At 36.8% G+C, this 14238-nt stretch overlaps 1 long non-coding RNA gene across 1 annotated transcript in view; it reads right to left on the reverse strand.

Annotated features, from left to right (window-relative positions):
* The window catches only part of LOC139671926 (uncharacterized), a 43525-nt gene extending 33618 nt beyond the window's left edge, over positions 1-9907 (reverse strand). Inside the window, exon 1 of the long non-coding RNA XR_011697821.1 lies at positions 9778-9907. This is a non-coding gene — a long non-coding RNA (uncharacterized lncRNA). The remainder of the gene's footprint in view (positions 1-9777) is intronic.
* Between the last annotated feature and the right edge of the window lie 4331 nt (positions 9908-14238).

Below are 14238 nucleotides of genomic sequence, written 5' to 3' on the forward strand. Positions count from 1 at the left end.
CAATAAGCTTCATCATGCAGGCACTACAGAGACACTCTGGCTTCCAGAGTACTTGTGTCCAAAGCCAACTTAGTTCTGAAGACAAATATTTAAATGGCTGTCATAGTTGTCCTGATAATAGAAAAAAGACAATTCAAGAAATGAAGAAGTGAGCCATTTCTGCACATTTACTGTGCAAGTTGACAAGTATATACACAAGAATGTATGTCCTCTGGGACAAGGGAGCTGTCCCAGACCAGGGAGATCTTATTTCAATGAGTGACTTGGCAGTCATCCTGCTCATCACTAGAATGTCCTGAGACTGAAAGAGTTGCACCACTGTTGGACACATTCTAGTTGAAAAATGAGCAGCAATGCTCCATATGTGCATTGACAGAGCTGGGAGATGACTTTACAGGTCAGCTGTTTTCCTCTGAACAGGTGGATACAAGTAAGAGCAAGATAATACCACCACAAAGTATCTGCTATGTGCCACTGATTAACACTGACCATAACTTGCCAGAAATGATTAGCACTGTAGACTGACTCATTTTACCTTGATGTGGTCCAAGGATAAAGAAACCATACTTACCTAAAGGTACCTAAATCAGAACTAAATGAGTTAGTCTAAGCTGCTGAACAAAAGTAGCTATGTTAGCACAGTGTGACACTTGCTTCTCGACAGAGCTAATTAATCTGTACAGAGTGCAGTGATAATGTGGCTATATTATTTCTGGCAGCAGCCCAGCATGGGCCTTCCCATAGCTTTGTTGTTCTTTCCTTCAGGAATGTCAGTCCCACATCAGTCAACACTTCCTAAGCTCATCAAGAACTAAGATTAACGTGGAGGCAAATTCTACTGGTATTTGGAAAATATAATTTTTTTTATTTGAAATGCAGAAAGATACCACTCAATCATGCTTCCCAAATAACACCCCCTCTTAAAAAAAAATCCTCTTCAGAGTCATAGGCCAAGTATTGCAGTTGAAGTGATGGGTGAAGAGGAGAGGTTCATAGAAAGATGTGTTAGACTGAAGATTTTTTTAGTGTCACCCATTGCAGGGAAAGAAGAATATTCTTTGCAACCTATATCTTCTGAACACTGAGACATTAATCTGATATCAGTGATGGCATTTCAGTGGATTTCCATGGAAATAGTTCATTTTATATCAGTCATATTTTCTGTCCAGGGGCAAAAACAAAAAAAATGTAAATTTTAACAATAAAATATCTGATGTTTCATAAGCTGCTGCTTGATAAGCTCAGTGAGTTCTGATAATTTATTTGCTAGATGAGGCTCCTCAAGTAAGATTTTGTTTCTGTTATTCCTATTTTTGTCTTTAAATTTCTATTATTACATCTAAAAGACTTCTGTGAATTCTGTGCTGATCAGAAGAACTAACTTTGAATGGATTCTTGTAAGAGGTCTCTGTTCTCCAGACTAATTATTAATCTTCGTTGATTAATGAATTACAATAAGCCCATGCATGACTTCACATCAGGGTATGTGCACAATTGCTTACACACATATCTACACCTTTATTTCTTTTATTCTAACAAAGGTATAAGGTGTTAAAACATTTTACAAGTATGGACAATTTCATTCTACATTCATTCTCTGAGAAATAAAACTATGAGCAGACCTTGTGCATTCTCTGAGAAATAAAACTAAGAGCAGACCTTGTGCAGTCAGCCAGCCGTACCAACTCAGGCCTGAAGGTATGGGAAGTTTCCCATTAGCTGGCACAGTGCTGGGTGGAAACTTTGGAAATGAAAAATAGAAGTTCAAGCAGCTGAAGACTCCTGTGTGCCATACTGCCAACCTCTTGTGTCCCCCTCCTTTTTATTACAGCTTGCTCATATGCAGCCAATTCATCATGAGGCTTGATGCAACATTGCAAAATGTATAAGGGGTTTTTTGATAAAAAGTCATCCACGAATTCTATCATCATCATTATTTGCATTTATCTTACTATTGAGCACTACAATAGACTTTATTGGCATACACCACCAGCAACCTATGAATCACTGCCACCTAACTCAGCAGGGCCTGAACTAGTTGTGAAAAAATTTGCCTGGAATGCAATTTCTTTTTCCTCAGAAGTATGTGGACACAATTTACTTTTCAGCTGAAAAGGGACATCAGTTAATCCCCGTATGGGCCATTCACTTAAGAGTGGGGCTTGATGATCCTTGTGGGTCCCTTCCAATTCAGAATATTCTGTGAAATAGGCCACTTGTAGTTCCATGGAAATTCTTGATGAACCAGGTCCTTTAAGGCCTTGCTACTTGCACAGCCCTATAATACTCACAAGTGTAAAAACTTTTTAAAACTTATCCCAAACACTTTGTCAAAACCTTGACCCATTGAGCATAGGTCTTTATGAAAAACTTAACAGTGGGTGGCTCTGCAGGTGTCACAGACTGCAATATTATCATAAAATGTCTCCTGGAAGAAAAACTAACAATTTTCTAGCTCTTCTGCAGGCTCCAGTGTGCTTATGGATACTTGTAACAGTGTCTACTGAAGGGAAATTATACATATTCAGTAGATTAAGTGTAAAGTGAAGCTTTGATTTTTAACTGAACATTTGGCATCATGACCATGGACTGCTTAATACAAGCTATTTTCTATAATCAGCTAATTGTTACACACCAAGGAGGAGTAAAATTATTTTATTTTGCTTAATCATTTCTACAGTTAAATTGGTCTGTAAAATCTTTGTGCTATAGAAAGTTTTGTGTCCAGATGGAAAAAAACATGCTAGTAGTATTGGATGTTTGTTTGTAGGAGAGCTGCCTTTCATGCATATTTTGTCTCTTGATAACTTTCATTCCTGAAAAGAATTGCAAAGTGTTTGCACATAAATCACAAGACCAGTATGCTTTCTCAGCCATAACTTTAAGTCCAGTAGTAATGTAACTTGGTAACAAAGCTAATGATATGCAACTTAGTAACAAAGCAAATCCATTGAAGGGTGGACCCATAAACTACGTTGCTTTAAAACAAACAAACAAACCAACAACCCAAACCAACCAAACAAACAAAAAAAGCAACCCTAAGAGCCCATAAGTCTAGCAATGTCCAAGAGTCTAGCAAATGACATACCTGGAGCAGAATTAGCTACCCATGGATGGCATGACCCAGGAACTACGCAGAAATCAACAATCAGTGGAAAATTCAGAAAATTGATTAATGTTCTGTTCCTTGTCCACCATGAGACTTCTTGAGTTGACTAACTCTCTTGCTTCTTTTCAATGCCATTCACAATGACCATGACAATCACACCAACACAGGCAGTGCAGTCTCTTCTTGTATAAATATACTTTTATGATAGCAGAGAAATGACTACAAGTCAAGGAGCTTATGAACAGAAAAGTCATAGATCTCATGTAATAATACTGCTACCACTGTCAATAAAACTAGGTTTAGCCATATCTTGAGCAAACTGGAGGATTTATTGCTTTCATTAGTTAATGCTTGAAAATGTTTCTTTGTTCATATTTTCACAGAAAATAAATTGTTGACCTCAACACTTTTCACTTAGTCTCCACTTTAAAGTGTCCTACAATTATTTTTAGAGGAGCTAATCCTACACAAACATAGGAAAAAGAAAAAGCAGCTCTAGAACAGAAGATAAATTCTTCACTTAGTGATAATTTTGATGCATTTCCTCTTGACAATAAACCAATAAAAAAAAACACAGAAGAACTTTCATAGCCACTGAAGAACTGAGGATATAAGCCTAGGTCATATATGCTGTCTTTTCTATATCCATTTTCCTCATGCAAAAGTTGAAAGCAAAGAAAGATTGTGATGGCATGTATACCAAATTTAAGATTAATATCATGACTGAGAAAAAAAAAAAGTTGTATAGCCTGGCACCCAGAAGAAGATGGATTTCAAAGCATAGATTCCTTGAATAAACTCTAGCATTGATCACAGCTACTGAGTAAACTAATATTCTGATAATTTTTCTAAGATGGGATTTGTTTCAATTACATGCTTAATAAGAAGAAGTTAAAAAAACCAACAATATCAACTTTCTCAAAGCACATCAGAAATGGGAAATAATTTCACTTTGGGAATGCTAAAAACCTTTCATACTCTTTTCATTATTAATTTATATTAGGCTGTGTTGCATTCTATTGAAAATCACAGATAAAAACCGAAAATGGTTGAAATGACATATTTTAACCATATTTAAATAATAATAATAAATTACAACTTCTTAAAATTAAAGCAGGCAATAAACAAAAATGAAATTCTCCAGTGGTTCCAAATTACAGTAATCAGCTTTTTCTTTTTTAATTTAGAATTTCACTGAAAGATAGTAAACTATCATATCCACTATGTACCACTAACACAAATCCAGTTTCTGACTTGCTTTAGCATACTCTCTGCTTGTAAAGATTATTTTATTACCTCCCTATGAGGTAAATTGTTCCTGCTTGGCACAGCCTACTGGAAAAATCAATGGAGACCCATACTAGCATGGAAGGACTAACAGGAAACACTGGGGTTTCTCAGAACTCCCTAAGTGTCCTGGGAGATGTGTCAATTGAAGGTATCCTTTTAGTGAGGCACAGTATATTCACCACTATTAATCTCATTGTGCTGATAACAATAAAGCTCAATAGCTACTTTTATGGCAGATTATTTTTAGAGTTGCAATGGACCAAGAAATGGGACTGAGCACTGTAATACCCTGCATGAAAAACAGAGGAAGGCACAAGACTTACTGAAAGGAAGAAAGACTTGAAAGATCAACAAAATATCAGCAATAACCTCAATGCACATGCACATACCAAAAAACAAAACAAAACAAAACAAAGGAAACCTCACCAAAACCCCACCAAAACAAACAAAAAAGCTGCAATAGGAGTAGCTATTTAAGTATTTATTTTGAGAGGAAAAAAGAATTTTTATACAAATGGAGTCTGTGTGTGTTTTCATGCAGTATGTGAGCCTACAGGATGGCATACAGTGCAAGCTGCCTTTGTGAACAAGTAGGGAACAGAACAGACAGATAAAAGTAGAGAAAAGCAGAAGGTAAGAAAAAAATACTGTTGCCTCAATTAATTGCAGTACAGAAAGCCTGAACAAGTGTCACATATCTCAGGTGTATAGAGCTGTAGGGTCTCATGAATCAAATAGTATCCAACTTTACAATAGGAATGGACATGCAATCTACAGTTTACTTTTTTCTTCTCACACACTGCTCAAAAATCCAGCTTGTCATAGTCATTCAACATTACTATTAGGTGTTAGATTTCATTATTTCATAAGCAGCTGAAACTGCGTAGTTTATAAAGCAAACAGTTTGCTCTTTGTTCATGTGATAGTTATTCATTCTGTCGTCAGGAGAGATACCAGAAAATAAATACTGATGGTTTGGCTTTGAATGCTGTATTGCACAAACTGTGTAAGGCACCTCCTGGTAGCAGCATGACAGTACGCTGGTTTCTCTGTGATTAGTCATTCTGTACTATTGCACCCTTTTCACAAGGAAGATGATATAATACATATGGCTGCATAAAAACAATCATACTTCTCAATTCAAAAATTATGCTCCCTATGTTCATGCCCTCCATTGGCCTTTTGCCAATATTTTTATGAATTCCATGGGAGAAAAAGTAAATAAACCACTGATACAATTTGTTCTAAAAAAGGTCTCAAAGCTAATAAGTATATTTCACTAATACAGTGTAATTTGCAGCACTTAGTAGCAGATAGCACTGACAGAGACTTTTTGTGCCAAGTGACTTCCAGATGACCCTGATTACCTCACAAGCTGCTGCAGCTAAACTGATTTACATGGTCATTGAATGAATATGAGGAAATGAAGTTCCAAAGCTGGTTTATGAAGAAATGGACAGTTTCAATGGCAGAGACTGCTACCCAGCTAGTGAATGAAAATGGTGGAGATGTGATAGCTGTTGCTGTCCTACAGACATGAATGAGCCATTTCCATGAGACAAGTCTCATAGTCCTTCTGATTCCATTATTGATCTAAAGACTATAGAAAACTGGCCAGAATATTTATTGCCTTCCATTTACTCCTCTGCAAAGAGTATAAAATGTTGTCAGTGTGGGTAATGATTCTAAAAGAAGGCTGAACACAGACCTCATCCCTAACCCCTATGCTGAGGGAAACTGAGGAGGCCACACAGGGAAGTTTTCTTCTTGTTCTCCTTGCCCTCATGATCAATAACAGATGCTACTTTGCACTGCTTACAGTGGGAGTCACATATTATTGTCAATGCTATACATTTAATTTTGAGAAAGTAAAAAAACTCTGGTTTTGTCAAAGGGAGAAAAATCAATAGAACTTGGTTTGGAAACTATGCTTTCTCTCCTCAAAAAGATCCTGGTTAAAATATAAATGCTATCATGACTTTCCATTTTGCATTCTGAATTTGGTCATATCTGTAGACCTAAGTTTTTCCTGGAGTACAGATTTTTTTTTGTATGATTTCATGCAAAAAGCCACAAGCAAAATTAAAGAATGAAATCCTGCAGTTACTAATGTATTATAAAATTTTTCCTATCCAACCACAGTGAAATATCTATATTTTCTGCATAGGCTGGATATACATGCACATTTCAGCTTTTTATCCCTGTAATGCTATATTTTATTCTTTCAGAGCAAAGTTATAAGGCAAGAATGAAAAGTAAGATATCAGGGCAACTCCATTAAAATTAATATTAAAAATAGTGACAGGCTACACTGAACAAGCCAAATTCATCCATAGCATGAGTCTGACCACGTCAGTAAAATTAAATCAGAAATTAATTAGTGCATGGATATCCATACACAGATAGATCACTAGATTATTTCACTGAGCAATTTTTTTCATGATGCAAGAAAACCACAAGGAAATCTAGTGAAAACATGTCAGCTAATCTGACTCAGTGCAAGCTGGAAAGTTAGCAATATAGCATTGTGTTTGCTTAAGATGTACGGGAAATAACAAATGTCCGTGAATCCTGATTCGCACTAGATCTGGCAATTTACAGGAAAGGCAAGTTGGACAAATCTCTTCTGGGATATGTATGAACTACCAGTGAAAAGTTTGAAGTAATTACAGAAGTGAAGGTGAGGCCACAGAGGTTTTAATTCATTCATATACCCTAAAGCAGCCACCTTGTTTGTTAAGATACTTGATTGTTGCATATAATTGACCGGGGCGGGGTTAGTGGTGGGGAGGGAATGTGAAGGAATAGAACAGGAATGAGCAAGTTGTGGTGTGGTAACTGAGTACTAGCAGGTGTTTTATCACAAAGCACCTAAAAAGAAGAAATGTTATTTTATAGATATGCTGATTATTTCACTTTTAAAAAATGTTAGAAATTTTGTGCAAAACCTTTAAAACAAAACAAAACATCTGAATTCAATGTATTTATCCACTAGACAAGCAAGTTGAAAAGTTTCTGTTTCTCCCACTTTTTGCAGTAAATGCAAGCACACAAACTACTATCTAAAAGGAAAACCATGTTTTAAGAAGGTTAACGAGAAATGAATGAAAGTCAAGTATAACGTTGGGAAATATGTACTAATTTCCTAGTAGTTGAGTTTTATTTTGAAGTAAAAATGAAGAGGAAAAGTGGTTTTATTCTTGGTACAAAGTTTATGCATCAACCATTACTTTCTCTTATTTGAATAATTTCTGGTCTATTTATGCCATCCTATCTCAGAGTCAGCTGCATTATATAAGAGTATACTTTACTGCCAGAGAGTTACTTGTGCTGGGGGTTTTACAGGTCAGTTTCCAAATAGAATAATTTATTTTCATTAATCCAGTGTGATTGATGTCCACAGCCACATTTTCATCTGGCGTGAATTAGGACAGTATCACAAAGTTACACCATTTAAAACAGTTGCTTTAAAGACATAAACTCAGGTGGTCTGTTGAATGGCCCCAGATATTCTAGCTGTTTTTCTGTGTCCTGCTGAACTTCTTAAAGAAGGTGAAATGGACTAACCAACTAACATACAGGAACAGTCATCACAAGTGATGTGCTCATACTTCCAGTCCATTTCTTCAATTCCAAAGTACCCATACTTTATAATCTTTCTCATAATTTCCCATCTTCAAAATAATTAGGCATTTTTGGCCCCTATTACTCCAGTCTTTTCTTTATCTGATGGCCACAAACTTTCTACTTACAGACCTAATAGTCATTCATGACCATTCAGACCTATTAGTTTTAATGTCAAAATTTGCACTTAAGCAATTAAACTTCCTTCCTGCATTTATGTCCTCTCTTAATCCTGAAATATTTAGATATGTCCCTTTCACCCTTAATTTTACTGTACAACCAGGCAATCTCTGTTAATTCTTTCTCATAAGATGATTTTCACAGGCCATCTCTGTACACACGCTGGCCTGTTTTGGCTTCATTGTCCCACACAGCTCTCCAAGCAGAGATATAGACTGGCATAAGCAGTCCCTACATTGTTTCATAAAACATATACATATATAAAGTAAATACATATTTATTTATAAGTATATAAAACTGCATGCCTTTTGCCTGGAATTGTTTTAGTCAATTTACAAGCAAAACATAGAACTGCAGAAAACAAATTCTCATACAATTCAAGCTCATTACTTTGTCCTATTCTTTGTTTGATTATTTTGGAACAAACACTTTGCAAATCCAAAAGATTCCCTGGTCACTTCTTAACTGTGCATTTAATTAGCCAGCTGAGCTTTTCTTCAAAAGGTATTACTGGAGTTGAGTATCTAGTCTTAACAAAATATTTAAGAATTGGATATTTGATTACATAAGTAAAACACCCATAATTAAATCAGGTGGGAAGGAGACAACAATGGACTGAAAATTTCTTTTTCCTTACCTTAATTTCATAAGACTCAGTCTGATAATTCTCACTCATTCCAATACATTCCAGTCCATCCTTTGAAGGCATGGCTGCAGAAGGCCAGGAATTTCAAATATGGGGCCAGTTCCCTAACAGACTGTTACTATATGTCAGAGTTCTTCATAGACCATAGTAAGTTTCTCATAGGTCACTGTGAGGCTGTAATATCAAATCTTATTGAAAATACACTACAAGCAAAACTGTTGGGGAATTTTGACATATCCATAACTGATTCAAAGTCCAATCATGACTGTACACTATAGCTTGGAACCTCTGAGCTACCCATTTGATGTGATGTTGGTAGTTATCTTCATAACTTACAATATCCCACTTTCCCTTTCTTCTCATATCCTTTCTTGTTCGTGCATGTGGCAATAGCAAGCTTCTGAATCAGACCCGGACCCTTGCTCAAGTCCAAGTCACACAGGAATGCAAACAAACATTTTCAAACACAGATTCGTAATAGTAAAGTTTGCAACCACTGCTAGAACAGGAACTGGTATTTATCTTGAGATGATTTTATTGTACTGTTGCTATATATACTGCCAATTAACAATTAACAATATTTCAGCAGTATTTTAACAACATGAATGATTAACTACACCGTGGGTAAATTATACTATCCATATTTTACAATCAGGTCAGAGCTTAAACAGGATACCAAAGTGCTCTCAGATCACATGAAAAGACATTGGCAGGCCCACATCATGGCTGGCAGGCTGAACTACAACACAACTATATGACCCAGGGTAGGGTTTAAGTGCTGCCCAAAATAGCAGTCCTGCTTTAGATTGATCAACATTGTCTCCTGCTAAGATCAGCTTGTTAAAAGGAGACTCTGACATGCAGCATAGTGACAAAGCTGTGCCTGGCTCCAGTGTCTGCATCTCTGCAAGGAGCCAAGCAAACTCACCTCATACCTGAAGAACTGCCTCTGCACTATGTGATGAGCCGTGCAATTCTGCTTGATGATTTCTCAAGAAAGATGAAGTCTTCTTTCTGCCTAGTTGCCATCCTCATTAAAAATGCTATTACAACCTGCTTCAAATACTGATGTGGAAGGTGCCCTTTCACTAGCTTTTGCTTCTCAGTGAATAAGTTAATAAGTTTCCACAAGTAGTGCAAACTGCTTTACCATTGCCCTTCACTTCTGTGTTGTTAGGTGAGAAAAGCTCTAGAGCATTCTGCCTTCTCATTTACTTTGATTATTTACAGTCCCACTCTTGCTTTCACTGCTATAATTGCTTATGAGTTACACAAAATCAGTCACTTGCCTTTATTCATACTGAATAGCCCCATAGACTACAGAGAAGGCATGCTGAGTGCAGCATACTTCAGTTTATGACACCCATGAATCTCACTCAACTGAAGAACTTTAACAGGGGAAGTAATTCAGAGAGAAATTTCCACTTTCTCTACAAAACAGAACATGGCTTCTACCCCACCCTACCTCAGACTCTCTGTCTCTAAAGTTAATCCAAGACCTCAATTCTATCCTCCAGTACTGGCACAGCTATGAAACTTGGGCAAGCCATGCAATAAAACTGAATGTGCAAGTAAAGTTTAAAACCAAACCAAGCCACGAAACTGACAAATCAAACAAACAAACACCACAAAAATGTAGAAAACTATTCAAGAAAACCCATCAGAACACAATTAAATCCTTGAACTCCAATCTCAGTACAGAATCCTACTACAAACCCATATACAAGTCATCTTAAAACTAACCTGAGGCCAAAGAAATTTTTATCCTACAACCTCATTTTCAGTTTATCAATATTTTCTGTCATGTCCCTTCTTCTATTTCAAATTTGACCAACAAAATGTTTATTTGAAGAGGGATGCACTTATATTGAGAATGCAAACTACAGTGAACCACAGACAATAAAACCAGTCAAAATTAATGCATGAAATTTGAATTACCTTATAGCAGCAAAAAAAAATTCTCTCCAGGTTCTAAAATTTCATAAATGAGTTTGTATAATTTCTACCTATAAAAACTGTGATGTGAAAGGTGCTAGATAAAGAAGTAGCCAAATAACTATAATTCAGCATGGTCATGACATAGAAGAAAGTCTCTTCCTGGACTTCTGATGCCCTAATCTACTATTGGAAGTACCAAGCCAGAAGCAAAGGTCACACCAAGGTGACAGCAGCAGCACTTCTGGAAGAATAGCCTGCTAAAGCACTATTCAGCAATAGGTACAACCCAACCCTTCCCCTACTCATCCTAACTTGGATTGTATCTTGATGCACAATCTGCTCTTTATTTCAGCTCTCCTGCACAGCCAACAGAAGGCATATTTCTTGTGTTATTCACAAGACTGAAAATAAGCATTAAACCTTAGAAAAATGTATTAATTCCTCAGATAAGTACTCGTTGACATCCTAATGTGTTGGCTGCTTCCTCCGTTGCAGGAGCTTTACTATCAGGGAGTCACCTCATTCTCTCAGAACAAGAGAAATTTAGGTTTGTGTTAAATTGTTCTTTAACATATTACAGACAAAATATACTTATATTGTCTTCTGGTTTTGGTGCTCAAGAGATTCTTCCCCACAAACACAAGCAGTTGGAATTTTCCCATTACTCATTTAATCTTTGCTCAGCTGACACCATGGCATTTGGGACTGCTCAAAACAGTTTTCAAAGCACTGCATCTGATACTTATGAACCAATAAACTAGTGCTGTTTGTTTGAAGCAGTTCAGGCTGTTGGGAGGGTTTGTTTTTGGTTTTGATGGCAAACAAGTTCTGACTGCATTTCAGTTATTGCTGGGCAGTGCTTACCTTTTCTGGCCTTCATCTTATCCCACCTGTGAGGAGGCTGGGGGTGCACAAAGAGCTGGGAGGAGACACAGCAGTGACAGCTGGCCCCAACTGACCAAAGGGATTTCCCATACCATATGGCATCATGCTCAGTGTATAATCTGGAGGAAAAAGAAGGAAGGGGCAAATGCTCAGAGTGATGGTGTTTGTCTTCCCAAGTCACTGTTAGGTGTGATGGGGCCCTGCTCTCCTGAAGATGGCTGAACACCTGCCTGCTCCTGGGAATTGGTGAATTAATTCCTTGCTTTGCTTTGCTTGTGTGCACAGCTTGTGCTTTCCCTGTTAAACTGTCTTTATCTCACCCGTGAGTTTTCTTACTTTTACTCTTCTGATTCTCTCCCCCATCCCATCAGGGTGCAATGAGAAAGCAGCTCTGTGGGGCTGAGTAGTCGTCTGGGAATAATGCACAACTCCAGCGAATGACCCTGACATGAAAACTGCCATTTTCCATGCAATTTGAAGCATCTCCAGCACGGTTTTGACCAGGGTCAACTACAGTCTCTCAAGCAATTCTCAGCAAAGATTGGGTAGCACAAGCCAAGGACTTTTTCCAACAGGCAGTTTGCCACTCTGTTTAAGAGGGAAATAGTTTAACCTTAAGTCCATGACCAGATCATGCCACTTGGCATGAATGCTAAAAATATTCCCAGAGATTGCTTCATTTTCTAGTAAAAATGTAATAACAGCCTATAGGTAACTCTCAATAGTTAATCTACTGAGATTCAATTTAAGGTGAGAGGAAGGGAATAAATATTGTTACAAATTACACTTGGCAAAGACACAAGGACAATAATGCTTACATTCCCAATAGCATCTAGGTAAGCAATTCTCAGGACTTCAAAGATCAAAGTAGGTCTAACTTTATTCACCAAGGGCATCCATGGGCAAAAAGGGATTTAAACTCACCACAGCTTAGAATCCAAGAAAATGATACAAGTTTTCTTCCTGTGGACAAAGTCTGCAGCTAGGATTAATGCCAAAACTGACCCTGTGGTTGTGCCACCACTAAGCCACAACAAATCTGATACTTAAGCAACTCCAGATATGACTAATGCCATGCTAAGACAGCTCTCTAAAGTGCATATATTTTCCCTTTAGTTTAGGCTTTCTCTACTAATTAAGAAGACAGCCTTAATGACTATTTTGGTATGTATACCTTAATTTTAGAAAGTTAAAATTATGTGAGAAAAATCTCACATTGAATCCATCTGTGCAGCTAAAACTATAACTCAATAAAGAGTGTACAGGGGGCACGATATCTTAGGAGGGTTAGATTTAGATCTTTGGCTTAATACTTTATGGAATTTTTAGCAAGAACTTTGATAATTCTAAGTGTATGGTGCAATCATTTTACTAACAGTTTTTCACAATTTCTCACCTTTTTTTCCTCCTAATGGTAAATTTTAGGGCTTTTTTTTTCATTGTTAAAGACTCAGTGACCTCCAGATAAATTACACTCTATTTATAAAATGCTTTTCAGTTTCTTTTATTTCTCACAATCAAATATTAGTGTGCAACTGTAGTTAAAGGTTAAGAAGTCAGAAGGATTTATCATTGAAATGACACAGATAAAATCTGCTAAAGAACATCTGCTCTAAGAAATTTATTATTGCAATACTTCCTAAGCACTCTCTTGATTATCTTGCAAAGATCTGCATGCTAACTAATCTGCTGAATATCAATTTACACTGCATGTATATACTTGCTTCTTTACATACCAGAAAAGCATAAATGCATGAAAACTTCAGACACTGTCTACCATGAGAAAAACTAGAGTCTAAAATATTATCTCCAGTGCCACATGCTCTGTCATATTCTCCATATCAATTCTATATTTCCTGTTCTCAATCTCGAAGCAAACAGTGGAGACAAACTGTTTGCTCAGATACATCTTGGATCCTCAAACAAATGAAAATGAATGCCTTGTTTTCTTTTGGTGAGAACTGCCACTCCTTCCAATGGAGGGATATAAATAAATATACATCAAATTACATGATATGTCACAGAGCAGACAGACACAAGATGAATTTGTCTTTTTTAAAGGCATAGCCTGAGTGTAGTTACTGAGAAAAAGAAAACTGTACCTCTATTAAAATGTATACTATGACTCCTTTGACCTGGAGATAAAGGAAGACATGCCACTCTAAAGGATATAAAACCAGGGAAACCAGTGCACCCTGGTTTTGTGTACAAGTTTTCTCTAAAGACAAAAATATTTCCTTTGCATTCCATTCTCTTTATCAATATCACTTTATTCCCAGAAAGCAACACTGTAGGTCACTTTCAGAGAAATCACTCACTGCTAATGGGAAAACAAATCAACAATATATTTATGCAGCTAATGCACTTCTCTAGGGCACATTATACAGGAAAGCTTTCAAAAATCATTTGTTTGACTTATCATATTATAGCCTGAACTATTAGCAGCTCTGAGTAGAAGGCCTTGTTTTAATGCAAGGGCTTTAAAGGTGCTGTCCATATGTGTTCACAGGTGGAAGGAAGGAACCCTCTGCTGCAAAGTGGCTATATTCATGGCAGATGGAAGTTA

Source organism: Pithys albifrons, chromosome 5 (assembly GCF_047495875.1).
Source record: "Pithys albifrons albifrons isolate INPA30051 chromosome 5, PitAlb_v1, whole genome shotgun sequence".
Classification (NCBI taxonomy): domain Eukaryota; kingdom Metazoa; phylum Chordata; class Aves; order Passeriformes; family Thamnophilidae; genus Pithys; species Pithys albifrons.